This window comes from Triturus cristatus, chromosome 3_1 (genome assembly GCF_964204655.1).
Source record: "Triturus cristatus chromosome 3_1, aTriCri1.1, whole genome shotgun sequence".
NCBI classification, from domain to species: domain Eukaryota; kingdom Metazoa; phylum Chordata; class Amphibia; order Caudata; family Salamandridae; genus Triturus; species Triturus cristatus.
Window position 1 is genome coordinate 450,301,437 of NC_140583.1, and position 27,958 is coordinate 450,329,394.

The 27,958-nt window shown below is 47.3% G+C and overlaps 1 protein-coding gene across 6 annotated transcripts in view; it reads left to right on the forward strand.

The window, feature by feature from the left end:
• The window catches only part of GABPB1 (GA binding protein transcription factor subunit beta 1), a 600,584-nt gene that overhangs the window by 243,914 nt on the left and 328,712 nt on the right, over nt 1–27,958 (forward strand). The window lies entirely within an intron of this gene.

Here is a 27,958-nt window from a genome sequence, read left to right on the forward strand (position 1 = left end):
CCAGTTTCAGGGTTTAGGTCCTGGGCTGGGATGCCAGGCTCAGGGGTTGCCTGACCTGGCGGGTGGGGCCTCTGTTAACAGGGTCCCCCCAGAATTGACTTCCAGGGGTACTTTTCCCGTTAGGAGGGTGCTGAAATCTGGAAGGGGGTGCAGAGGGAGGATGGTCTCGCCTCGGGCACCGACTCAGCCTAAGGGTTTAGACCCTAGGTTGAAGGATCAGTTGAGGGGTCAAGGCCCTAGACTGAGGAGGAAGTGTTGGTCTGAGGGTGCCTCGCAGGGTAGGGTGAGGAATCCCAGAAGGAGAGTTAGGGGGAGGAGAGCCTCGCCCCTGAAGGCTGGTCAGCCTAAGGGTGTGAACCCCAGGAGGAAGGACCAGAGGCAGTTTAGGACTGCAAGGAGGAGGACCGGAGTGGTCAACGGGCACTACAGGCCTGGGGCTACTGCCCCCCACTCCGCGAGATCACCCGGGCCAGAGACATCTGGATGGCCCAGGGGCCGGTCCTGGCCACAACTAGCTAGGGAGCCCCCGTGGGGTGGTTTTGTTGGTCCAGGGAGGTTTGTTAGGGAACCATTGGGTTCCAGAGCGGAGGAGAACTTGCGGGTGCTCCTGCCGTTGCGGGCCTGCGTCCACCTTTTCTCGCCCCAAGCAGGGAAGACCATCAAGGCATTGATCGGTCTACCCTGGCTTTTGGCTGGAAGGGGGTTGTGTAGGACTTGGCCCTTTTTCCCTCAGTTGTTTTCATTTTTCATATTGATGCAGATTCAGGGAGCCATTTTAATTACCCCTGAAAACTTCTGCCTGAGGGCCTGAAGCACAAAATGGTGGCCACCTGTGACATCACCAGCATCCACTGGAACCTACCAGCACCTTCCAGAACATTCCAGGAGATTCCAGAACTCTGTGACAGTTGGAAACCGTTTAGAATGTTGGGAGGTTAAGACAGAGTGTTGGCAGTTGGAGCTGGCAGTTGGCACCTGACTGGTGAAGAGAGAGGAGCACAACAGTGAAGGAGGAAGGAGTGAAGCAGCAGGGGTGGAAACTTGTGCCTGGAGTGGGGTCCATAAACCCACCCTTGATACTTGTCCCTACTGATGGATCCCAGCCTATAGCCCTGTGTGGGAAGAAGTCAGAAGAAAACCATCCTAAGGACCTGGACAGCAGGAACAGGCCTTAGAACCAAGAAAGCAGCAAGATTCTGACCTGAGAACTGGTTTCCCTGGAGCCTGGCGTCGAGTAGCCGAAGACCTGGAGCCCGAGGTGGAGAAGCGGCGCTGACTGAGGTAGCAGACGTCGTACCCGGAGCCGCCTGAGGTCGTAAGAGGGCGCCGGCGGAGGTCGAGAGGAATACCAAGGGTCGAGAAGGAGGTGAACCGAGGTCGAGTGAGCGGCGTCATCGGAAGGGTGAAGTCCGCCCTCCGGAGTCGTCGGAGACCGAGGTAGAGGAGCACCGGAGGTCGGGAGTGAGGATCGCACTCCGGAGTCGCCCGGAACCTGTAAGGAAGAGCACCGGAGGTCGGGGGTGAGGATCGCACCCCGGAGTCGCCGGAAGTCGACAGCGAGGCCAGGCCGGCCGACGTCATCGGAGCCGAGAGCGCCATCGGACCGGAGCCGCCCGAAGTCGACATCGTGAGGAGACTGCCCGACGCCGTCGAATCGGAGGTCGAGATCGAACCGAGGCCACCGACATCGGACCGGAACCGCCTACCGGCGTCGACAAAGAACTGACACTGTGCCGAGGCCGCCGAGACCGAACCGGAACCGCCTCACGGCGTCGACACGACTCCAGCGGCGTCGGAACATCAGAGAAGGGCAGTAAGTGGAGTAGAGGGCGCCTAAGGCCCTGTGGAGACCTGAGAGACTACTCTAAGGGGTTAGGGAGGTGCTGAAACCCACCTGACTGTGCCTGGGGTGAACTGGGACTAACCTAGAGAGGTTGTGTGGAGAAGGGAAGCCAGGGCATTGGAATTTCCCCCCTTTTGATCTACCTCAGTTTAGGCCTCAGCCAGGGAGTAGCCCCCCCTCAAGCCTTCCACACCCTACAAGCTGTGCCTGGGCCAAATCAGCCCTTAAGTATTGAAGTGTCATCTGATTCATGAGTGTAACTGTATATTTCTAATTATTTATTGGGGAAACTGTATTTATTAAATTCTTATCTATTTAATGCTGCACTGTATTTATAGGTCCACAGGACTTGTTGGTGTACAGTATTTATTGGTACAGTATTTATTGGTACAGTATTTATTACCTCAAAGTATTTAATTGTCTGTATATATTGCACTTGTATTTATGCCCTGTTATTTATGATCACCCCTATTTATTTCAGCAGACAGCAAATATCTATTTGACCTGCTCTATTTAAGAATTTGTATATTGTGATTGTTATTTATTTTCCCAATCAGCAACTGAGAGAAAAAGATAAAGAGAACATATTTTCATAATTTTTACGGTGTAGAGTCGTTTTTGGAACGGATGCACGCATGGTTATTGTATGGGTATATTGTATGCTTAGCACTGCGCCCGTTTCCTGACCACTCGAGCCAAGCTACCCCATTGTGTTGGGAAGGTCCACCACCACCCTGCGGAGTGGGAGTGGGGCTGTTTCCAACACCCACCGATAAAAACAACTTGGTTCGGGCGTCGGGCGATATGATTCCCCCACCCCTGCCAAAATGTGGCTCTAAGTTTCCCCACACCGATCTCCACCAGGTGTGCAACCTCTGCCTCTCTCCCGAACACGAGGCCCGAGACTGCCCCGCTTGCAAGTCTTTTCGATCCAAAAAGACTATTCGGGATCGACGAGCTCGACGCACCATGGCGCACTCATCGACCTCGGCTCCACCTGACATCTTCGGAGAAGACACCTGAGCTTTGGGACAGCAGCACACCGAACAGGATGACGATGTCATCAGCGCTTCCGAGGCCGACGACTCCGACGTGGAGGAGATCACACCGGCGCAAAGGGTGGTGAGTACTCTACCCCCTCCCACTCACGCGCCCATACCGAAAGAGACTCCGGTTACACCTTCGCCTCCGGGCCTAGGGAAAACCAAGCATACCGCTTCCATCACCCCACCTTCGGGCCTGGTGAAGAGGCATCACAAGTCTCCCGGCGGCTCGGGCTCGAGCCAGCCTGCAAGCGGCGCCGACAAACTCCCTTCGGCACCGAAGAAAACCAGACCGAGCTCCGTTCCGAAGCCATCGGTGTCGAAACCTGGACTCTCGGTGCCGACAAAACATAAATCCCTCGGCACCGACGCTCCCGTGCCGAAGCCTGCCTCGGCACCGAACAACAAATCGGAGGCCCCGAAAAAGCATGGCGCAGATAAACCGAAGAAGCCGTCGGTCCCGAAAACATCGGCACCGACAGATGAATCGGTGCCGGAGGAGCTTTTCACTCCAGATCCTCTACAAAAGACTTTAACAAAGGATCCAAAGACTGGACATTTGACTTTGTCTTCAAAGAAAAGACATTTAGACAAGTCAGCTCCTCCTCCACCGCCAAAACGGAAGCACTCTGCCACATCTCCTTTCAGAGTACCCTCCCCACCGCCTCCACCTCCTCCACCTCCTCCACTTCCCCCATCTCCACCTCCTCCACCCTTGCCTCATCGCTCTCCAACCCCGTCTCCAGACCCTGATGACCAAGGGGATCCATATTATGATCCAACAGATGCCCCACAGGAACCCACTCCTCCGGGAACACCAGACCCATGGGAGGATTATCACAATCCAGATGTCCCAGATGTGCCTCAGGATGATCTTTATATATCCAGGCCATCTCCACCGGAGGATTCCCTGGGGTTCCACCGCTTGTTGCAGCGGGCGGCACATTATCATGGGGTGGAGTTACACAGTGATCCAATTGAGGAAGACTTCCTACTTGACACTTTTGACATCGCAGATAAATCTACTGCCATATTGCCCATGCTTAAAGGGGTGACCAAACATGCGGCAGAGGTTTTCAAAGACCCAGTCAGGGCTAGGGTCTTAAACCCCAGAATAGAGAAGAAATATAAGGCAGCCCCCACAGATCCTGCCTATATTAAAGGACCTGCTCCCTTAGACTCATTAGTGGTATCCACAGCTAGGAAGCGATCCAATTCTCAGTCATCAGGTGAGGCTCCACCACCCGAAAAGGAGTCCAAGCTCTTAGATGCCTCAGGCAAACGCACTGCCTCGCAAGCTGCCAATATGTGGCGCATCGCCAACACGCAAGCGCTGCTGGCACGGTATGACAGAGCGCACTATGATGAACTGGAGGCTCTCATGCAACATCTCTCACAGAAATATAAAAATAAGGCTCATGAACTGATACAAGAGGGAAAGATCATTACCAACACCTCTATTAAATGTGCCTTTGACGCAGCAGACACAGCTTCCAGGGCTATAAACACCAGTGTTCTGCTTCGTCCGCCACGCCTGGCTCAGAATCTCAGGATTTAAGCCGGAGGTCCAAGCATCTATATTGAACCACCCTTTTGACCAACACCACTTATTTGGCCCAAAAGTAGATGAAGCCCTGGAAAAAATGAAGAAGGATACAGATACGGCGAAGTCTATGGGGGCATTACAATCCCACACCCCTAGACGCTCCTTTCGCCGTTCCTCCTTTCGAGGCACTGGCAGAGGTTACTCTGCCGATAACGCCTCTACCTCCTACAAGTCCCCTCCTCAGACTACCTTCTCAAAGGGCTATCAAAGAGGTGGATATAGAGGGAACAATAATAAAGGCAGGGGCAAAACCAGCACCGCCCGTTCTGCCACTCCGCCCACGCAATGACTTGCCCCCGCTCCCCCAGACCATTCCACTCCAGTCGGGGGCAGACTACAAGACTTTTTTCAAATCTGGGAGACCATAACATCAGATTAAGTGGGTTTGTGGATAGGGTAATATAAACATTTGTTATATCCTCAACAGTAGTTCGTATCATGAACTATCAGTACCATCCCTAGTGCCTCAAAATTTATCATTTAAAACAACGCAACCCAACATGTGCAAATCATTCCACCTAGAACATAAACCAGAAAAAGTGTGGAGAATGAGAAAGCATCTCACGTGCGCAACACCAGAGGAGCTGCTGGCTGGTTCTCGCCAGTGTGCTCACGAATTTCTCATCATCGATGTCTTTCTCATGAAAATAATGATGTGAAAAAATGATGTGAAAAAGATCATGTGGAAAGTAAACCAGGGAGAATTTATTTAGGCAGCCCAAAACCAACAAAAGGAAAAAATATGAAGAAAAGACCCGTGTGGTTTTACAGATAAGATTAGGTATGACCCACGTCTATAGTTCGACCTGTTTTATTCCGCTCTGTGAGTCATCCCAAGGTTAAAAACACGGCCATGTTCAATAACCACATTTATGAATGGCCAACATGTTTCATTGCCTACTTATCTTTGCGGCAAATTCATCAGGGCGTCATGGAACTGCAATCACTTCCCTGGATGTAATCTGTTTTGAGACAGAAATCGCTGCATGTATGCAGAGAACATAAAAACACATGTAAGGTTGACAGAAACATGAAGGAACCACACTGTACCCCACTTACAAGGCTAAAAACACATAACCTTCCAAAAGGGACATTACCTAGTGAAAGCCAAGGGCCCATGTACCAGCTCTCACGTTGTCAATGTTTTGAAAGAGCACTGTCAGTTGCTCTAACAGTCCTAATGCACAAGCACATCCGTTGTTTTGTGTTGCTTAAACCGTCATCTGTCGAGACAAATCGAATAATTTAGGAAATCCCTACATATCAAAACTCGTACAAGCTCACTCGTATCATTCAGAAGCCACCCAGAGGGGATACTGTCTCAGATTAAAACTTGTCACTGACCAAAAACATGCTCAAGCAGGGTAATTGGCAGGAATCTACTTCACCAAGTTCACCCTGATTCTCCCATGTATTCACAGTTAGCTCTTAATAATAGTTCTCTCTCGCCATATTTAAAATAAGCGACGTTGCTACCTCGCATAATCTAAATCTCACTATTTCCCCGTGGCGCCTCTACTGCTAGAACAGATCAGACTGGGCTCACCGTAAGGTTGAGGAGCTCACACCGTAACTCATTCCCGGAACAACCCGGCGGGATGCGGGGCCGGGATTTAAGCCGGCTGCGCATCCCCAGCACTTCCGGGTCGGGACTGCTGGGATGAAACTAATATCCCGGGTCACTCCATGAGCAGCAACAGCGAGCCCTACATGGCGGCCATCTTATAATGGCCAGGTTATAACTGATTCAATGCCCGGTACACTAATCTTACAACAAGTCTGAAGTATATTTATCATTTATGGAGACCGATATTCAGAGGGAAATTTAAAATTATTCAAAAATGAATAAAACAAATAATATTAAGACGAGTCGATTGTAGAGACTGAAAATTTTTCTTACATTATTCACTAGTGAACAAAACAGTCCAAAAAGCCCAGTAAAGATACTCACATAGAATATGTCATACCACACAGGAGCAGGTGTTTAAGGGATCGGGCAATGAGTTCATACACTGTGTGTGTCCACCAAACACCAGGACCTACAGAGGTGTCTACCCAATGCTTTCATCGTCTGGAGATCTTATTCCACTCGATTTGGTCATTCAGGCCAATCTGATCGACCTTTTCGGAATAAATCCAGCGAGCTTCTTTCACTGCAAGTATATTCTCGATCTGATTCACATTACCCATCACTTTTTCCAACACCAACCATTTTACAGCTTTGTAGTTATGCTGGTGGTCCTTATAATGTTGAACCAACTTCGTAGTTAACTTGCCATTCTTGATGGTGCTAAGATGCTCTTGTATCCTCACTTTGATTTTTCTTGTGGTGAGGCCAATGTAGTGAAGCCCACATGGGCAGGTTAGCCTGTAAATAGTGTTAGATGAGTTGCAGTTACTGAACTTGTTTAAGTACCAAGTTCGTCCATCCTGCAACTGTACACTAGTTGTCTTTTCAGTTAATTCACAAACAGAGCAACCGCCACACGGGTAATGCCCAGGGGGAATGGATGTGTTGGTCACTTGTGATTGAGGCCTTGTATGGACAAGTCTGTCTTTAAGGTTCTGAGCTCTTCTGAAAGCAAAACGAGGTGCAGGCATTTTGTACTCGCTGGTAGATAACAACGACCAATGCTTTCTAATGGCCTGGCGAATTTTCGTCGCAAGGGGGTCAAAGGTAAGCACTATGGGTAGACACTCAGATGTCTCCCTCGAATTTCTTTCCAACAGCGCTTCACGTGGGGTGTTATGAGCCCTCTTGCGAGCTCTGTTGACAATTTTTCTTGGATAGGCCCTTTGCACCAGTTTCTCAGTGAGAGCCTCAGACTGTTTCAGAAAATCAGCAGTCGAAGAACAGTTTCTGCGGTAGCGCAGAAACTGTCCTACTGGGAGATTATCCCTCAGTGCTCTAGGATGGAAGGATTGGTAATGTAAGAGGGAATTTTTGTTTGTAGGTTTCTGGTGAACAGTCGAGGTTAACTTATCACCAGTCACAGTGATATCCAGGTCCAGGAATGTTACTTTCTCGGTGCTCATGCTCCATGTGAACTTCAAACATTTGTCACGGTTATTGAGCCATTCCAAGAACTCACACAGATGGCTCCGAGTGCCAGTCCAAATGCACAGGACATCATCAATATACCGCTTCCAGAGGCTGATGTGCCCCTGGAAGGGATTAGATGGATGGTATAGATGATGCTCTTCAAACTGGCCCACATAGATGCAGGCCAGACTAGGTGCGAAGGTAGCACCCATAGAAGTCCCAGATGTTTGTAGGAACATGTCATCCTTATAGGCAAAGTAATTGCGGGTGAGTGCCACCTCTATGCATTGCATAACAAAGGTTTGGGGGGTGTCATAAAACCAATCCTGACCACCAAGAGCGCGTGCTGCTGCCACCAGCGTTGCGTCTTGGGGGATACTTGTATATAACGATTCAATATCGATAGTTACAAGTATCTGTTGCAATCCATCAAATCTTAGATCTTGGATGATGTTCAAGATGTCCGTGGTGTCCTGGACATAAGACAGTTGTTTGAGTACCGACTCTCTAAGGAAGAAGTCAGCAAATTGAGATAATGGTTCCAGTACTGAGGAGATCCCCGACACTATAGGGCGTCCTGGGGGGGACGTTGTGTCTTATGGATTTTCGGCAAGATGTAAAATGCCGGAATCCTGGGTTTGGTGTTAACTAAGAAGTCAGCTTCCTTGCTGGTAATCCAGTTTCTTTCTCTAGCTTGTCCTACCATAGTGGTGATGGTATTTATTAATTCAGTGGTAGGGTCCCTAGTCAAGGGTTGATAGTTCTTTCTCTCATCAAGGAGCCTGCGGACCTCTCTCTCATAGTCCACGGTATTCATGAGGACGATAGCCCCACCCTTATCGGCCGATTTTATCGTGAGAGATAAGTTTTTTTGCAAAGATGTCAAAGCATGCCAGTCGTTCTTAGTCATGTTGCTGAATGCATTTCTTTGTTCTGTTTCTTCAAGCAACCTAATGTCATCAAGAACCTTTCTTTCGAAAACAAGAACTTCAGGGCCTACTGCATGACTGGGGGGACAAAAATGAGAGGGTCGATGAAAGTTAGTAGTAAACAATGATGGAGGTTCCGAGTCTTTCAGTGCGAAAAACTTTTTAAGTTTGATCTTCCTCATTGCCTCCTGCACCTCCATTCTGCATTTGAAAGCATCATGCCGGGGAGTTGGAACATAACCCAAACCCTTATTAAGCACTCTTAGTTCATCAGTAGAAAGCTGGTAGTCTGACAAATTAACTACGATGTTGTTTATGTAGGCATTCTGCCCCTGCTCCTGGTTACGCGGGGGGAGAATGACTGCCATGTCTGGGACTGATTCTGACGTCCTCGACCTCGACCCCTCGGTCCTCCCCCTCTGTTTCCTCTCTGGCTCTGGACTAAAAAAGAACGTAATAGACCACCCAAGTCCTGATTGGATTGAACCTGTGGGTTGAATCTCACTCTCCCTGGTTCCGGGGCTGATATCCCCTCTTCCTCCTCACTAGAGGTGTTGTCGAATGTCCAGTTTTGGGGAGTGCGCCTAGCTTGTACTCGGCCTCCCCTCTGAAACCTGTTCTGTGGTGCCTGTTCACTATCCTGCTGATAGTACTTATCTTCCGTGTACGGAAATGCCCACTCGTGTGAATATCTTTCTAGATTTCTCTTCAGCCCCTTAATCTTCTGATTGATCATGTAGTTTTTATATTCGCTGAGATCTTCTTGAATTCTCTGCAGCTGTTCCTTAGCGTCTGTAATACTAGAGTCTGATTTTATACTCTCTTCTAATTCTAGGATCTCTTTTAGGAGTTCCTCGCTCAATCGTTTGGCTGTCTGAATAATCAGAATCAGCCAATCTCTGGTGCATTTATTCGCGATGAAACTCCAGTCGATCCTAAATTGTTTATCCTCTAGAAAGATCCTAGGTTCAATCCTCACCAGCAAACTCGAGGGGGCTGCACCAGCTCGGTAATATTCAGTCATCAACGCCCCGTGCAAAGCAACTCTCACTTGCTTCTTTTTAGTGAAGCTCAATTTCTCCCATTCTTCACGCACAGAGCCCGTATTGGAAAGACCGGAATCTGGAAGAAGTGAGGGGCCTGAAAGGATCGCAGCGATCTGATCATCCGTAAAGGCTAGACAATTCCTGTCCATCTCAAGGAATCAAAAAAAGAAGAAAAAGAAGAGGGGTCTGATAATTTGTCTCAACAGATGCGGAGTCGAGCGCACTGGAAGTGTCTATATTAAAGTAGGCAAGCCTCAAATGTATGAGAGAGGGGATTTGAGTGGAACCTTCAAATATCTGCTATAAAAAACTATGTAGTTTAAAAACTCTCACGGCTGAGCCGCCGTACTCTGTTTATACTCAGAAAAAGGAGTTTAAGAGGGAAAAATCAACCAGGCCACCCTCCACTCAATCAATAATACACAATACAAGACCTGGAGATATCAGAGCACTATTTCGGATTAAGTGGGATTGTGGATAGGGTAATATAAACATTTGTTATACCCTCAACAGTAGTTCGTATCATGAACTATCAGTACCATCCCTAGTGCCTCAAAATTTATCATTTAAAACAACGCAACCCAACATGTGCAAATCATTCCACCTAGAACATAAACCAGAAAAAGTGTGGAGAATGAGAAAGCATCTCACGTGCGCAACACCAGAGGAGCTGCTGGCTGGTTCTCGCCAGTGTGCTCACGAATTTCTCATCATCGATGTCTTTCTCATGAAAATAATGATGTGAAAAAATGATGTGAAAAAGATCATGTGGAAAGTAAACCAGGGAGAATTTATTTAGGCAGCCCAAAACCAACAAAAGGAAAAAATATGAAGAAAAGACCCGTGTGGTCTTACAGATAAGATTAGGTATGACCCACGTCTATAGTTCGACCTGTTTTATTCCGCTCTGTGAGTCATCCCAAGGTTAAAAACACGGTCATGTTCAATAACCACATTTATGAATGGCCAACATGTTTCATTGCCTACTTATCTTTGCGGCAAATTCATCAGGGCGTCATGGAACTGCAATCACTTCCCTGGATGTAATCTGTTTTGAGACAGAAATCGCTGCATGTATGCAGAGAACATAAAAACACATGTAAGGTTGACAGAAACATGAAGGAACCACACTGTACCCCACTTACAAGGCTAAAAACACATAACCTTCCAAAAGGGACATTACCTAGTGAAAGCCAAGGGCCCATGTACCAGCTCTCACGTTGTCAATGTTTTGAAAGAGCACTGTCAGTTGCTCTAACAGTCCTAATGCACAAGCACATCCGTTGTTTTGTGTTGCTTAAACCGTCATCTGTCGAGACAAATCGAATAATTTAGGAAATCCCTACATATCAAAACTCGTACAAGCTCACTCGTATCATTCAGAAGCCACCCAGAGGGGATACTGTCTCAGATTAAAACTTGTCACTGACCAAAAACATGCTCAAGCAGGGTAATTGGCAGGAATCTACTTCACCAAGTTCACCCTGATTCTCCCATGTATTCACAGTTAGCTCTTAATAATAGTTCTCTCTCGCCATATTTAAAATAAGCGACGTTGCTACCTCGCATAATCTAAATCTCACTATTTCCCCGTGGCGCCTCTACTGCTAGAACAGATCAGACTGGGCTCACCGTAAGGTTGAGGAGCTCACACCTTAACTCATTTTACATCTTGCCGAAAATCCATAAGACACCACGGCCCCCCCCAGGACGCCCTATAGTGTCGGGGATCTCCTCAGTACTGGAACCATTATCTCAATTTGCTGACTTCTTCCTTAGAGAGTCGGTACTCAAACAACTGTCTTATGTCCAGGACACCACGGACATCTTGAACATCATCCAAGATCTAAAATTTGATGGATTGCAACAGATACTTGTAACTATCGATATTGAATCGTTATATACAAGTATCCCCCAAGACGCAACGCTGGTGGCAGCAGCACGCGCTCTTGGTGGTCAGGATTGGTTTTATGACACCCCCCAAACCTTTGTTATGCAATGCATAGAGGTGGCACTCACCCGCAATTACTTTGCCTATAAGGATGACATGTTCCTACAAACATCTGGGACTTCTATGGGTGCTACCTTCGCACCTAGTCTGGCCTGCATCTATGTGGGCCAGTTTGAAGAGCATCATCTATACCATCCATCTAATCCCTTCCAGGGGCACATCAGCCTCTGGAAGCGGTATATTGATGATGTCCTGTGCATTTGGACTGGCACTCGGAGCCATCTGTGTGAGTTCTTGGAATGGCTCAATAACCGTGACAAATGTTTGAAGTTCACATGGAGCATGAGCACCGAGAAAGTAACATACCTGGACCTGGATATCACTGTGACTGGTGGTAAGTTAACCTCGACTGTTCACCAGAAACCTACAAACAAAAATTCCCTCTTACATTACCAATCCTTCCATCTTAGAGCACTGAGGGATAATCTCCCAGTAGGACAGTTTCTGCGCTACCGCAGAAACTGTTCTTCGACTGCTGATTTTCTGAAACAGTCTGAGGCTCTCACTGAGAAACTGGTGCAAAGGGCCTATCCAAGAAAAATTGTCAACAGAGCTCGCAAGAGGGCTCATAACACCCCACGTGAAGCGCTGTTGGAAAGAAATTCGAGGGAGACATCTGAGTGTCTACCCATAGTGCTTACCTTTGACCCCCTTGCGACGAAAATTCGCCAGGCCATTAGAAAGCATTGGTCGTTGTTATCTACCAGCGAGTACAAAATGCCTGCACCTCGTTTTGCTTTCAGAAGAGCTCAGAACCTTAAAGACAGACTTGTCCATACAAGGCCTCAATCACAAGTGACCAACACATCCATTCCCCCTGGGCATTACCCGTGTGGCGGTTGCTCTGTTTGTGAATTAACTGAAAAGACAACTAGTGTACAGTTGCAGGATGGACGAACTTGGTACTTAAACAAGTTCAGTAACTGCAACTCATCTAACACTATTTACAGGCTAACCTGCCCATGTGGGCTTCACTACATTGGCCTCACCACAAGAAAAATCAAAGTGAGGATACAAGAGCATCTTAGCACCATCAAGAATGGCAAGTTAACTACGAAGTTGGTTCAACATTATAAGGACCACCAGCATAACTACAAAGCTGTAAAATGGTTGGTGTTGGAAAAAGTGATGGGTAATGTGAATCAGATCGAGAATATACTTGCAGTGAAAGAAGCTCGCTGGATTTATTCCGAAAAGGTCGATCAGATTGGCCTGAATGACCAAATCGAGTGGAATAAGATCTCCAGACGATGAAAGCATTGGGTAGACACCTCTGTAGGTCCTGGTGTTTGGTGGACACACACAGTGTATGAACTCATTGCCCGATCCCTTAAACACCTGCTCCTGTGTGGTATGACATATTCTATGTGAGTATCTTTACTGGGCTTTTTGGACTGTTTTGTTCACTAGTGAATAATGTAAGAAAAATTTTCAGTCTCTACAATCGACTCGTCTTAATATTATTTGTTTTATTCATTTTTGAATAATTTTAAATTTCCCTCTGAATATCGGTCTCCATAAATGATAAATATACTTCAGACTTGTTGTAAGATTAGTGTACCGGGCATTGAATCAGTTATAACCTGGCCATTATAAGATGGCCGCCATGTAGGGCTCGCTGTTGCTGCTCATGGAGTGACCCGGGATATTAGTTTCATCCCAGCAGTCCCGACCCGGAAGTGCTGGGGATGCGCAGCCGGCTTAAATCCCGGCCCCGCATCCCGCCGGGTTGTTCCGGGAATGAGTTACGGTGTGAGCTCCTCAACCTTACGGTGAGCCCAGTCTGATCTGTTCTAGCAGTAGAGGCGCCACGGGGAAATAGTGAGATTTAGATTATGCGAGGTAGCAACGTCGCTTATTTTAAATATGGCGAGAGAGAACTATTATTAAGAGCTAACTGTGAATACATGGGAGAATCAGGGTGAACTTGGTGAAGTAGATTCCTGCCAATTACCCTGCTTGAGCATGTTTTTGGTCAGTGACAAGTTTTAATCTGAGACAGTATCCCCTCTGGGTGGCTTCTGAATGATACGAGTGAGCTTGTACGAGTTTTGATATGTAGGGATTTCCTAAATTATTCGATTTGTCTCGACAGATGACGGTTTAAGCAACACAAAACAACGGATGTGCTTGTGCATTAGGACTGTTAGAGCAACTGACAGTGCTCTTTCAAAACATTGACAACGTGAGAGCTGGTACATGGGCCCTTGGCTTTCACTAGGTAATGTCCCTTTTGGAAGGTTATGTGTTTTTAGGCTTGTAAGTGGGGTACAGTGTGGTTCCTTCATGTTTCTGTCAACCTTACATGTGTTTTTATGTTCTCTGCATACATGCAGCGATTTCTGTCTCAAAACAGATTACATCCAGGGAAGTGATTGCAGTTCCATGACGCCCTGATGAATTTGCCGCAAGGATAAGTAGGCAATGAAACATGTTGGCCATTCATAAATGTGGTTATTGAACATGACCGTGTTTTTAACCTTGGGATGACTCACAGAGCGGAATAAAACGGGTCGAACTATAGACGTGGGTCATACCTAATCTTATCTGTAAGACCACACGGGTCTTTTCTTCATATTTTTTCCTTTTGTTGGTTTTGGGCTGCCTAAATAAATTCTCCCTGGTTTACTTTCCACATGATCTTTTTCACATCATTTTTTCACATCATTATTTTCATGAGAAAGACATCGTTGATGAGAAATTCGTGAGCACACTGGCGAGAACCAGCCAGCAGCTCCTCTGGTGTTGCGCACGTGAGATGCTTTCTCATTCTCCACACTTTTTCTGGTTTATGTTCTAGGTGGAATGATTTGCACATGTTGGGTTGCGTTGTTTTAAATGATAAATTTTGAGGCACTAGGGATGGTACTGATAGTTCATGATACGAACTACTGTTGAGGGTATAACAAATGTTTATATTACCCTATCCACAATCCCACTTAATCCGAAATAGTGCTCTGATATCTCCAGGTCTTGTATTGTGTATTATTGATTGAGTGGAGGGTGGCCTGGTTGATTTTTCCCTCTTAAACTCCTTTTTCTGAGTATAGACCATAACATCAGACAAATGGGTGACCCAAATTATTCGGTCAGGGTACTGTCTCGAACTAACATCTACCCCTCCAAATATTCCACCCAGGCACCGTACAATGTCACAAGAACATACCACACTGCTGAAACAAGAGGTACTCTCCCTCCTGCAAAAACAAGCTATAGAGCAGGTGCCCGTCAATCAGCAAAATTTAGGGGTCTACTCTCTGTACTTTCTGATACCAAAGAAAGACGAGACCCTACGGCCCATTCTAGACCTCCGGCCGCTAAATGCATACATACATTCAGACCATTTTCACATGGTAACTCTCCAACAAGTTCTCCCACTCCTCCGTCAGGGCGACTTTCTCACTACACTGGACTTGAAAGACGCATACTTTCATATTCCAATACACCCTTCTCACAGAAAATACCTCAGATTTGTGGTGGACGGCCAACATTATCAGTTCAAGGTTCTCCCCTTCGGGGTCACAACCGCACCACGGGTGTTTACCAAATGCCTAGCAGTAGTGGCGGCACACCTCAGAAGACAACACATTCACGTCTTCCCCTACTTGGACGACTGGCTAATAAAAGCCGCGTCCTACAGCCAGTGTGTGCAACATACAAACACTACCATCCAACTACTCCACCAGCTAGGCTTCACGGTGAACCACCAAAAGTCCCAGCTGATACCGTCTCGCACAAAGCAATACCTCGGTGCCACTATAGACACCTCAAGAGCTATAGCCTATCCCAATTTAGTCAGAATCGCAAGCATACAAGCCTTGCGCCAAAGATTCCTTCTTCAGCACTCTCTCCCAGCAAGAGTGTTCATGAAACTAATAGGGATGATGGCATCTTGCATCTTCATAGTGCCTCATGCAAGACTCCACATGCGTCCACTCCAAGAGTGCCTAGCACTCCAGTGGAACCAGGCCCAGGGACAGCTGACGGATCTGGTGTTGGTGGACGGTCGCACCCATTGCTCTCTGCAGTGGTGGAACACCACAAACCTTTCCAAAGGGCGACCGTTTCTGGACCCGGTTCCTCAGGTGATTCTAACGACGGACGCATCGCTCTCCGGCTGGGGAGCGCACCTATTACACCTCACAGTGCAAGGTGTATGGACGCCACAACAAAGTTTACTCCACATCAACCATCTGGAGTTATTGGCGATCTTTCTAGCCCTGAAATCGTTTCAGAAACAAATCTCAGCCAAAGCAGTCCTCATTCGCACAGACAATATGACTGCAATGTATTATATTCAAAAACAGGGGGGGGGGCACTCTCCCCAGCTCTCTCGCTTAGCACAGAGCATATGGAGATGGGCAATACCACAAAAAATCTTTCTCCTGGCACAACACGTCCCAGGTATACAAAACACCATGGCAGATCTGCTCAGCAGACAAACGCAGCAAATGCATGAATGGGAACTGCATCCACAAGTTCTTCACCCATTCTTTCACAAGTGGGGGCATCCTCAGATAGACCTCTTCGCCACCCACGAAAACAGAAAATGCCCAAGCTTCGCCGCCAGATACCCACACCCATTGTCCAAAGTCAATGCGATATGGATGAACTGGTCAGGCAAATTTGCATACGCCTTTCCACCTCTCCCGCTAATTCCGTTAGTGGTAAGGAAGCTACAACAGCACTCCCTCACACTCATTCTGGTAGCTCCCACATGGGCCAGGCAGCCGTGGTACACCACACTACTACAGCTCTCGGTGGTACCACACCAAAAACTGCACCTGTCCCCATGCCTCCTAACCCAGAACCATGGAGAAATCAGGCACCCGGACCCAGCTCAGCTCAACCTTGCGATCTGGCTCCTGAAATCTTAGAATTTGGATACCTTAACCTTCCCCCTGATTGCATGAACATTATCAGGGAAGCCAGACGTCCTACCACTCGAGCATGCTATGCCGCAAAGTGGAAGAGATTTGTTGTTTACTGCCGTAACAATACCATCAATCCTTTAGATGTATCCATACAGAACATTATATGCTATCTGCTCCATCTTCAAAGGTGTAACCTGGCTTACTCATCCATCCGTCTACACCTAGCAGCAATTGCTGCTTACCTGCAAAACAGACAGCATTTATCACTTTTCAGAGTACCTGCTATTAAAGCCTTCATGGAAGGCCTTAAAAGAGTAATTCCGCCCAGGGCACCACCCTCACCTCTGTGGAATCTAAACGTGGTTCTTACAAGGCTAATGGGTCCGCCTTTCGAACCAATGCATAAATGTGAGCTACAGTTCCTTACTTGGAAAACAGCTTTCCTCATAGCTATCACTTCCCTTAGAAGGGTTAGCGAAATACAAGCGTTCACTATACAAGAACCCTTTTTACAGATACATCACAGTAAGGTGATACTTCGCACAAATCCAAAATTTCTGCCCAAGGTCATTTCCCCCTTCCATCTCAATCAATCGGTGGAATTACCGTTTTTTTTCTCGCAACCTCAATCTGTTGCGGAAAGGGCTCTACATACACTTGATGTTAAAAGGGCTTTACTGTACTACATTCAAAGAAAAAAACCTTTCAGGAAGACTAAACAGTTGTTTGTCTCCTTCTCTCCACCGCATAAAGGCAACCCCATCTCAAAATCAGGGATAGCTAGGTGGATTGAAAGTGCATACAAATTTGCTATCACAAAGCAAAAAGAACATTATCTGTTTCACCTAAAGCCCACTCTACAGGAAAGATAGGGGCTTCTATGGCTTTTCTAGGGAACATACCCTTAGATGACATCTGCAAAGCAGCCACATGGTCAACACCGCACACCTTTACAAAACATTACTGTGTAGACGTGCACTCCAAACAACAAGCTAGTGTGGGCCAGGCTGTACTAAAGACACTGTTTCAAACCACTGCAACGGATACCGGTGGTCGCCGCTAGGGTTGGGTACTGCTATATAATCTATGCACAGTGTATAATCTGCAGCTCATATGCCTCGAACGGAATATGCTACTTACCAGCATGCATCTGTTCTTGGCATGTAGAGCTGCAGATCTATACACGCCCACCCGCCTCCCCGGCTACCTGTATCCGCTCTAGTCTATCTTATTTAGATACAACACACATGGGTTTCTTTACTATTATCACTACGCTCCATCTTTTCCCTGCTGGCGAAAAACAATCTGAGGATGGAGCCGAAGCCCATGCGCAGTACGGACCGAAGGAGGAGTCACCGAACTCGTGACTTCCAAAGATTGTCCAAGAAGAAAAACAAACTGCAAACATCCGGGCCCAACACCAGATGGCGATCTATGCACAGTGTATAGATCTGCAGCTCTACATGCCAAGAACAGATGCATACTGGTAAGTAGCATATTTCCTTACCTACAACCGCTCAATCCATATGTACCAATGTTTGTCGGAAGTGCGAGGTGACCAATCTGCAATGTGCAGAGTTGGGTAGCCTTGTATATTAAATGCAAATCTGAGAGTGCCAAGCACACAGCCAGTGTGGGGAGTCTTGATGGGTTATAGCTTAGCCTCACCCGTTATCCCTGCCAAAGGAGTACAAGTATAATTATGGATTTTCTGCTTTTGCCACATCACCTGCTGCATTATCTGCAGATTTTAACAAAAAATAGTTTCTAGCTCAAACGGATCAAAATTTACTAACAACATGAAGACTTGAGTCCATGGGCAGTGGAAACCCCTTTGCAAAGGTTGACTGGTCCTCTTTCAACAGCTAAACGCTGTATTTGAGTGTTTAACTGGTATTATTAAGGTGAAATATTTGCCGAGTCAGTGGTTCCATGTATAAAAATGACAGAAATTAAAGGAATACTATCACAAAATGTGCTGCATTACACTACATCATCTGCCATTTCTTGCTGCATAGTTTAGTTAACCCTACAGCATAATTTGGTCCCCCAATATAATTCCAGTGGCCCTGCATATACTATGTGTAATACAATTTTAAAATAATTACTTGTATTCAAAGTGCTTTCTGTTACAGGATAGGACCTCATAGCATTATAAATACACAAGTCACTATTCCGAACTCTTCTAAGCAGGATTAAATACTGTGACTCTCGGGTCTCACAAACCGACATCTGGAGTGAATGCATTAACAATGTCTTACCTATTCTTGGTCATGGCATTAGTTAAGCGGCAGGCGCCGGACATAGTGCTGTTACAGGAAACGCACCTGCGGGGGACACGATGTGGGTTCCTGGCTAGAGGGGCGTACAAGGTGCAAGCGCATGCAGGGTTTACGTCCGGTTCCAGAGGCGTAGCCATCCTGGTGCGGAAATCCCCCCCTTTCATAGTGACAATCACATGGTCAGATCCTCAAGGTACATATGTCGGAGTGACGGGGACGTGGAGGCACCGGAGGCTGACGGTGGTGTCGGTAAATGACCCCCCCTCGGCTACAGGCGAGAACACTTGCACGGGTGACGGATATTATCCTGAATACGCCGGACACACAGCATATAGTGGGGGGGGATTTTAATGATGTAATACACCCTGATAGGGACAGGTCGGGGGAGCGACTGGCCCCTTCGGGATACTCCCCTCTGGCACACTTTACTGATGCGGTAAGGCTGACGGATGCCTGGAGATGGCTTCACCCAGAGGCCAGGGAGTACTCCTACTTTTCGGGGGCGCATAAGGTGCACTCCAGACTGGATTACGTCTTTTTACCCCGCCATGTGCTGGAGGTAACGAGCCGGGCGGACTTTCTAGCGCGAGGAATCTCGGACCATTCGCCGCTGATGGTGACGCTGGGAGTGGGACGAGGGGCGCGGGCTGGGAAGTGGAGATTAGCGGCCTGGGACTTGCAAAACAAGGAGTTGCTGCAGGGCTTCAGGGCGGACGTGAAAGTATATTTGGTGGATAATCTGGGCTCGGTGGCCTCAGGGGTGACGATATGGGAGGCCATGAAGGCAGTTCTTCGGGATAAGATACAAAACAGGATAGCTGGGGACAAAAGGAGGAAGCGGGAAGACATTATGGTTCTTGAGAGGCGTGTTTTAGAACTGGAACAGCAGTATGTCAGGGAAGGAGGGGAACCTGCGCTCCGACGGATGCTAGAGGCACAGCAGCGGTATCGGAACCTGACGAGCAATGAGGCCAAGACCCAGGCTCTAGCTACCCTGCATCGACTATACGATGTAGGGGATAAATCCGGGAAATTGCTGGCGTGGTTGAGCCGCAGAGAACAGGAGGCGAGGTGGGTAGACATGGTGGAGGGGGCTGAGGGCCGGCCCTGTAGAACCGACGCCAGAATAGCACAGGCCTTTGCAGACTACTATGCAGCATTCTATGAGGCCTGAGACCTGGGTACGATAGCAGAAATCAGCCAATATCTGGAGGAGGTGGAGACTCCCAGGCTGGAGGAGATAGATCGGGAAAGTCTAGAGACGGAGATCACAGTGACTGAGGTGCGGGAGGCACTGGCCAAGCTACGCCCGGGAAAGTCCCCTGGCCCTAACAGGTTCCCTGCAGAATTCTTTAAAAAAACGGCAGACCTCCTCGCCACGCATGTATTGGCGCTATTCAACGGGGGGCTGGAGGACGGGATGCTTCCGTTAGATCTCCGTATGGCCACGATAGTCCCTATCTATAAGCAGGGCAAACCGCTGGAAGAATGCCCGTCATACCGCCCTATATCGCTGTTGAATGTAGAGGTGAAACTTCTGGCGACAATACTATCCCTCCGACTGCCTAGGGTGGTCTCAGGCCTAATTCATTTGGACCAGACCGGTTTCCTGCCAGATAGGGTGACTAGACACAACTTGCGGAGGACACACAACTGGCGGATGGAGGTGTGTGAACGAGAAGAACCCCATGTGTTTCTCTCCCTAGACGCGGAAAAGGCGTTTGACGCAGTGCATTGGCCCTTCTTAGACAGCGTGTTGTTAAAGTTTGGGTTTGGCCCGAAGTTTCGGCAGTGGGTTGCGCTGCTATACGCGGACCCGCGAGCAAGGGTCAAAGTCAATGGTGTGCTCTCAGGGGAGTTCCCGATACGGCGGGGGACCCGTCAGGGCTGTCCCCGCTACTGTTTGCCCTTACCATAGAGGTGCTGGCATGTGAAGTGCGGCAGGATAGGCAGATCGTGGGATTTAAAATTCGCAGCGGAGAGGGGAGTGAGGAGAAAATCTCGCTGTATGCGGATGACATCCTACTATGTTACCTCCCCTGAAACCTCGGTGCCGCGCCTCTTCGCACGGCTGGACCGCTATGGGTCACGCTCAGGTTACACTATCAATTGGCATAAGTCGGTATTATACAATCCCGGAGAGGGTGACCTGGGTTCTGCTATACATGAGGCGCTACGGGTGACTACGGAAGGGTTTCTCTACCTCGGAATTTACATAACAAAAAACAGGGCTGTCTCCTATAAGGAAAACATCCAGAGGGTTCTGCAGAATTTTAAAGAGGAGGCGTGTAGATGGAAGACGCTCCCACTCACTTTGCTGGGGCGAGCGGCGATGTATAAAATGATTACGCTACCGCGGCTCCTCTATGCACTACAAAATGAGTATTTCTCCCTCCCACGTCAGGTCTTCCAGGACATAAATGAAGGCCTGAGGGACCTGCTTTGGCTGGGGAAACAGCCTAGGATAGCGCTGGAGACCCTCCAGAGAAACCAATACAATGGAGGGATTTCCCTCCCCAACGTGGAGGCATACTACTGGGCGGAACATCTAGCGCCCATCAACGACTGGTTACATGTACCGGCGGATCACCCTACGTATCGGTTGGAGAGGGGGAAGCTAGACAGCCGATCCTGCCTGCACTATATCTATGGAGGGAAGGGGAGGGCAGCACTCCTGTCAGCAACAGGAGTGACGGTGGAAAGCTGGGATAGGGCGACAAGACGCATGGGGTTGTGGCACAAACCATCACGACAAACCCCACTCTGGAAGTGTGCGTGGCTAAAGTAGCTGCATAAGCTGAGGGTCTTCAGACAGTGGGACGATATAGGCATCTCGGTGCTGGGAGACCTCCAGCGCTGGGGGGCCCTGAAGTCCTTCCAGGACCTGGAGGCGAAGTTTGGCCTCCATTCCACTCAGTTCATCAAATACACGCAAATACGACACGCATGGCGGGCAGAGGGGAAGCTAGCGGACCCCCTGTCGTAATATGCCCCACTGGAAAGCCGCCTGCTACAGGAGCAGGTGCAGACCAAGCTGGTCTCCTTGACATACAAGACCCTAATTAATAACATCACGGACGGGCTGGTGAAATTGCGGATGGTTTGGGAGGCGAACGTGGGGGAGATGGACACACTAGATTGGGAAACTGCCCTGATGCACCCTAGGGAGGTGGCGATCAAATCTCGACTCAGACTTATCCAACTCAAGATACTCCACAGAGTCTACTATGATAGACTCAGACTACACCGGATGGGGCGGGCCATCGACCCTAGCTGCTTACGGTGTGGCCATGCCGAGGGGAACTTCTACCACACCATTTGGGAATGTGAGGTGCTCCAAAGGTACTGGGCCAGGATAATGGCAGAACTTGGGGAAATACTGGAAGAGCCACTGCCCATGGACCCCAAACTAGTTCTACTGGGGATAGCGACCGATATAGACTTGACCCGACCCCACCTCATCTTCCTGACGCTAGCATTAATGGTAGCCAAGAGGGATGTGGCACGGGAATGGGGAGCCCCGCACCCTCCCAAGCTTGTTGACTGGAGGAGGGGGATGGACATCTATTTGGCGGCTGAAAGAGTGACATACGCAGCGAGGGGCTGCCCGAAGAAATTTTCCAGAGTATGGGGGAAGTGGAGACGTTATCATGGCATGGATGGGGGGCTTTAAAGGGGGAGGGGTGGAGGCGTGGTCACGGTCCTGGGGTGTGAAAGGGTGCTGAAGGCGGCTTCGGTACAGGCTGGTTGGTGCTTCCCTCTCTATTATGGCACTGTTGGGCGACGAGGGCGCTGGGGAGGGGGGGAGGAGGGTAGTGACGGGGTAGATTGTGGTGGACAATTCCTGCTGACATGCTTGTTCTGTTTCAATGTTGAAAATGTTAATAAAAATATTTATTAAAAAAACAAAAAAAACAATGTCTTACCTACAACCGCTCAATCCATTTGTACCAATGTTTGTCGGAAGTGCGAGGTGACCAATCTACAATTGGATTGCAGAGTTGGGTAGCCTTGTATATTAAATGCAAATCTGAGAGTGCCAAGCACACAACCAGTCTGGGGAGTCTTGATGGTTTATAGCTTAGCCTACCCCGTTATCCCTGCCAAAGGAGTCTTAGTATCCTATATTTTGGGTTGGCGAACACCTTTTTATGCACTTGGATTGGGAAGGCTTGGAAAAAGAAGATGGTCTTTAGCAACACATTCATCTTAGTAGTGTTGATTTTTCCAAGTCATCACAAAATAAGCGACAACCATCTGTCCTTGCTCTGAATAAAACCTGATTGATCTGGATGGATCAGCATCAGTTGATCTATCCTAGGTGCTAGAATTTCGCTTACAAATTGGCATCAAGGTTCATAAGTGGTATAGGCCTCTATGAAGAGCTTGGCGTAGCATCTTTGTTTCAGAATCACTGAGACGTGGGCTTCAAGCATTGAATTAAATAAGTTAGTTAAATCAGGTGTTAAGAAGGAAGAAAAGACCTTATAAAACGTAACCGTAAAACTGACTGGACTCAGGGCCTTTTGAAGTTTCAGGAACGTGATGCCCATTTTGACTTCCTCTTCTGTGAAAGAAGCCAGAGCAACTTCTGTATGTATTGGGATTGTGCCATAAATAAAGGTTAATCTTCAAAGTACAAGTCCATATAGGTCTCTAAAGGTTTCTGGTTTCTCTTCTTCCGAATCCACTATGTGAATAGAGGGAAGCTTTATTTGCCAGGTTTAATTACGTTTTAGTTTGTCTGAGTCGCTTCGCTAATTGTTTACGTACATTGCCATGATTGTATATATGTGCCCGAATCCTAGGAATAGTAGCATGGTTAGTAATTAACAGATTTAGTGCGCCCCTCACGGTCATCACTTTACGTTTCAATGTCTTGTTGGGTTTTCTTTGTTTTCTTATCTCTTGCGCCAGAGATTCCTCCAGTTGTTTTTGTTCTGCCCATCTACGTGTTTTAATATTAGGTAGGGTGCTTATGCATCTTCCTCTTAAAACCCGCTTGATGGTGCCACAAGTATACGTGTGGCCGTGTCAGTAGGGGATATTATTTTGAAAGTAATCAGTAATGTACCTGGTATCTTGGAGTCTCTAATTGATTGGTCTTTACAAGTCTAATATTCCTTTCCATAGTAATAATGATAACTACAGAAACAATACTCAAAAGTGTGTGAACAGTGAATTGGATTAAAGAGTAAAAATAATAAATATTAGGGCAGTGCATAGGGTGGATAGGTCTTGGGATGGGGCTATTATAGTGAACCTTTATGCAGCATCTCATCTCCCTGGTGTCTCCCCAATTGCCTAAGAACTAGGAGGCATTACTATTCTCAATAATTCAGCTTAATATGAAGGTAGCACGCTTGTGATATTTGTGCACGAGAGAGAACATCTAGTTTATAGATTTATTCCCCACCCCTCCCCATTTCCTCCTTTCTGCTCACCCAAGTTCTTAAATCTGGCTGCATCCTCTACCTCGTGCAGTATCAATCTCCAGCAGGATTAGAGATTGATTTTCTGCAGAAGTTGTACTGTCTTTCTTTTGTTAATAAATCTTTAACATGCATTACTGTGACTCTGAGCTCTTGTTGTTAGCCTGGGCTGTAGGTGTCCTGTGTCATGTCACTCCTCCAGTTCTTTGTCTACACTACCCGACTCCCCTCAGATGTTCTGGTAGTTGGATATTCAAAAGACAAACTGCTCCGGGTCTATCAGTGAAATAATCAGCTTTGTCCTGGAGATCAAATGCAATCCGAAATGAATATGTCCATCAATATTTGATAATGTCTCTTTTGAGCTTGTCTGTGATTGGTCTAATGAGGTGACACCTCACCAAGCTTGAAAGAGCAGTATCTTGGTATAGAGTGCATTTGTGCCTAGGAAGCAAATAGTCTTTGCATCTAGCAGCCGAGAGTATGGCTTCCTTCAGTTTATAGTTAAGCAACTTAGCTAAAATGTCTGTAGGTCCTCCGATTTGTTTGGGGCCCATTCTATGTGATGTATCTATGTGGATATTGGGAAGGCTGTCAAATAGCACTGAGGAAAAAAGAACAACAAGAAATGCCTCCAGATCTACACCCTCAGCATTTTCCAGCAGGTCTTTAAATCATATAATGTAGCATTTGGTCCAGTTTTCCAGGTCTTTGCATCGCTACAATTTTGATTCCATTTGGACTTGAAGGTTAGTTAGCTCTGTTTTCATTGTAGCAGTTTCCACTTTGTTCAACTTTAATTCTGCCACCAGTACTCTTGTGTCCATTGAGCCCACATCAGTTTGTGGAGTGGCCATCTTCTCGTTTGTATGAGCTTTAAGATCTTGTAGACAGGTCATCATGTATGATTTGCTTTCCTCTTGGAGTTCAGCTTTCAAGGAATGTAGCCTGGATATAAATTAGACTTTACTTGGCACGGTACTAGGTACTAGATTTCTTTACTTGAGGTGGGAGGCTGCGGCAGCCATCTTTTGCGGTGGTGTTTACTTTTTTTTAATGAGTGTTCTATTTGAGTCCTTGCATCACTGTCGGATAAGATTGTTAACTTTAAAAAGTTTATTTTTTATTTTTCTATTACTTTGGCAAGACATGTCAGTGAGTTGTGAGCTTGGGAGTACCTGTGTGTCATACATGTGACTCTTCCTGGACAAGTTGGCCTTATAAGGTGTGTTTATACACAATTCTTCCTGGACAAGTTGGCCGTTTTCATCTAGGTAATCTATTATTCTTCTCGCTTTTTTCACTCTTCCTTATCCCACCAAGGAGGAGAGGCTTAACAGCTGGACCCACGAACGCTGGTCTGTTTTTACATTTACTGCACTAATGAGACCAGGTCTGATGACTTGCGCTTTTTGTGGTATACAAGTAACAGGTAGGGCAAAGCTGTCCAAAAGAGGACTTTGTTCTGATGGATAATCTTATGCATCAAGGTTTGCTACACCCTTGTGAAGGAGGAACCGCTGGAAGCAGTGCTTAATTTATAAAATAGTGAGTGCCAGGCCCAAACATTTGCTTAGTTGCCACGGGTGCTGAATACCAAGAATGTGTAGTCTTAATTCCCCCTCGTGCATCTTTAATCCATTACCAAACACTCCCTGCCCCTCAAACTCACTCTTGCATGTCCTTTTGGTCCCTGATTTCTCTTTTTGTCACTTTTTCCATCTTTCGCTTCCTTCTCCTTTCCCTTTTTTGTATTTTTCCTTCTCTTGTTCTGGATCAAAGTATGTTGAGGAAAAATAAGTTCAGCTGCACAACAATAAATGCTGGTGGGCCCCACCTGCAGCCCTGGCTGGAAATAATTTGGGCCAATTTCACCACAGCCAAATCGCCGTTTTGGCTAGAGGTGTCCATGTGGCTGAGGTTTGTTGGGCAGTGAAATTGTCTTCACTTCATATCTTCTCCAAACATTGTCCAGAGGTGAGGAAAGATGGTGATTTCGATCATTCCTTGCTCCCGAATTTCCTTCCTCAAATCCCAACACCTAGCGAGGTAATGCTTTGTTCTCTATTCAACATGTAGAAGTATCCATAAGAAGAAAGTTACTTTGCTTTAGTAGTAATCTTTCTGTTGAGTACTCGGTCTGCCTGCAGGTTCTTCACCTTCCCTCCAATCTAAAGGATGGGCATAGACTAATTATAAAGGTTCCAAATGGGTTGCTGCTCTACATTGACTCTTCTGATGTTGTTCCTTATTTCTAACTCTAGAGGCATGGAAAAACTGTATCCGGTACGGACATCGATGGCTGGGTGCGTGGGGCATTGCTTTCGGTGTTAAGATGGAACCATGTGCTCCCTACCGACGAGGGAGAGCTATTTGAAAAGTTTCTGGATCCAGTCTTGATCCTGGGGACATTGAACAACTGAGGAATCTGCAAGTAGTTAGCGTATCCTCTAGAAATATCGTTAGGGAAAGTAAGAAACTACAATATAAATAAACCAAAATTCCAGATTATAGGTCAGCATTCTTCCTACTTTGATCATTTAATGTATTTCTTAATTTTTGAAAAGAGATTTTTCTCTTGTAATATACAAATCTCCTGGCACTCTGTGCCCAACACAAAGATGTTCAGTGTTCATGAAATCGGCAAGCACACTGAGTAAGAACCAGGATTAGAACATATCCTTCCTTCTTGAACATCATTTTTTTTTTTTTAGCTTTGAAGTGCTTTAGCATCAGGGCTCAAAATAAATAGTGACACATCTACTTGCTGCCAGTACAGAGAATTTACTATTGAGGAGCAATTTTGGATTAAAATGTTCTAAATATATTTACTTGGAGTGAGGTCTACTCTGATGCCACAAAGCTTAGTGGTGCTACAGAATATGAAACGTTTTCAACAAGCAGACGCCAGTGGGTAAGAAGTTTGCTAAAGGCCTGCCTTTTCAAGAGGATGTCCTTTAAAGTCGGAGATAACCACTACCTTCTTGAGATGGAGAAACAGACCTGTACCGTTGGACTGTATAGGCATTAGTCAAGGAGGGAGACTGCCTGCCACATCAGCATTCTAGGTTTGATAATGCGTTGTTCAGCTTCACCCAGTCTGGCCCCTTGTTTGTCTAACATAGCCGCCAGATGGTCCATACGTATGTTCAAAGCATCAATCTTCCCATTAATTGATTGTAAGCTATTTTGCATGGCTAACAGCGTTGCTTCCAGTGTTGTAGTGCCTTTCCCCTTTGACTCGAGCTCCGAATCCGAGTGCATGTCCTGCTCTGTTCTGGTTGGTTTCCACGCTTCGAAATTAAGGCCTGCCTGCTGCCTGTCTGTTCTCCCCACGGTGCTCGAGGGGTCATGTTTACGGGTGCCTATTTCCTAGCAGCGCTGCGTTGTAAGGCCCAGTCCTCCGCTATGCCATGGTTCGCTCTGCCTAGCGAAGTCTGTGTAACTTTACACACGTACCTACATGCAGTTCTGTCCGCTGTCACCCCCTTCTGGCTTTAGGTCCAATGCACAGAACCGGTCCAGGCACTGGGCCCTCTGTGTTTCCTCCACTTGTTGTGTTTCTGCTGTGTGGCTGGGTCCTCCCGTTGACCACCAGGCAGCGCCCACCCACCCAGCTCACCAGGGCACTCATTCCACGGCTGCGGGCAACACTGATCCTATCCCGAAGTCCACAAGATAGATAATCTACCTACCGCCATCTCCTGGCTGTCCAGCCGACAGAACCTTCAGGTGTCCTCAGCTCCCCTGCACTTCTGATGCGTTCTGAGCCCGGGGGTTCGCAGTTACTCTTTTGTGGCTGCACCGCCCCCGACCCACACTGGCGCCCACCTCTCCTTTGGTGCATGC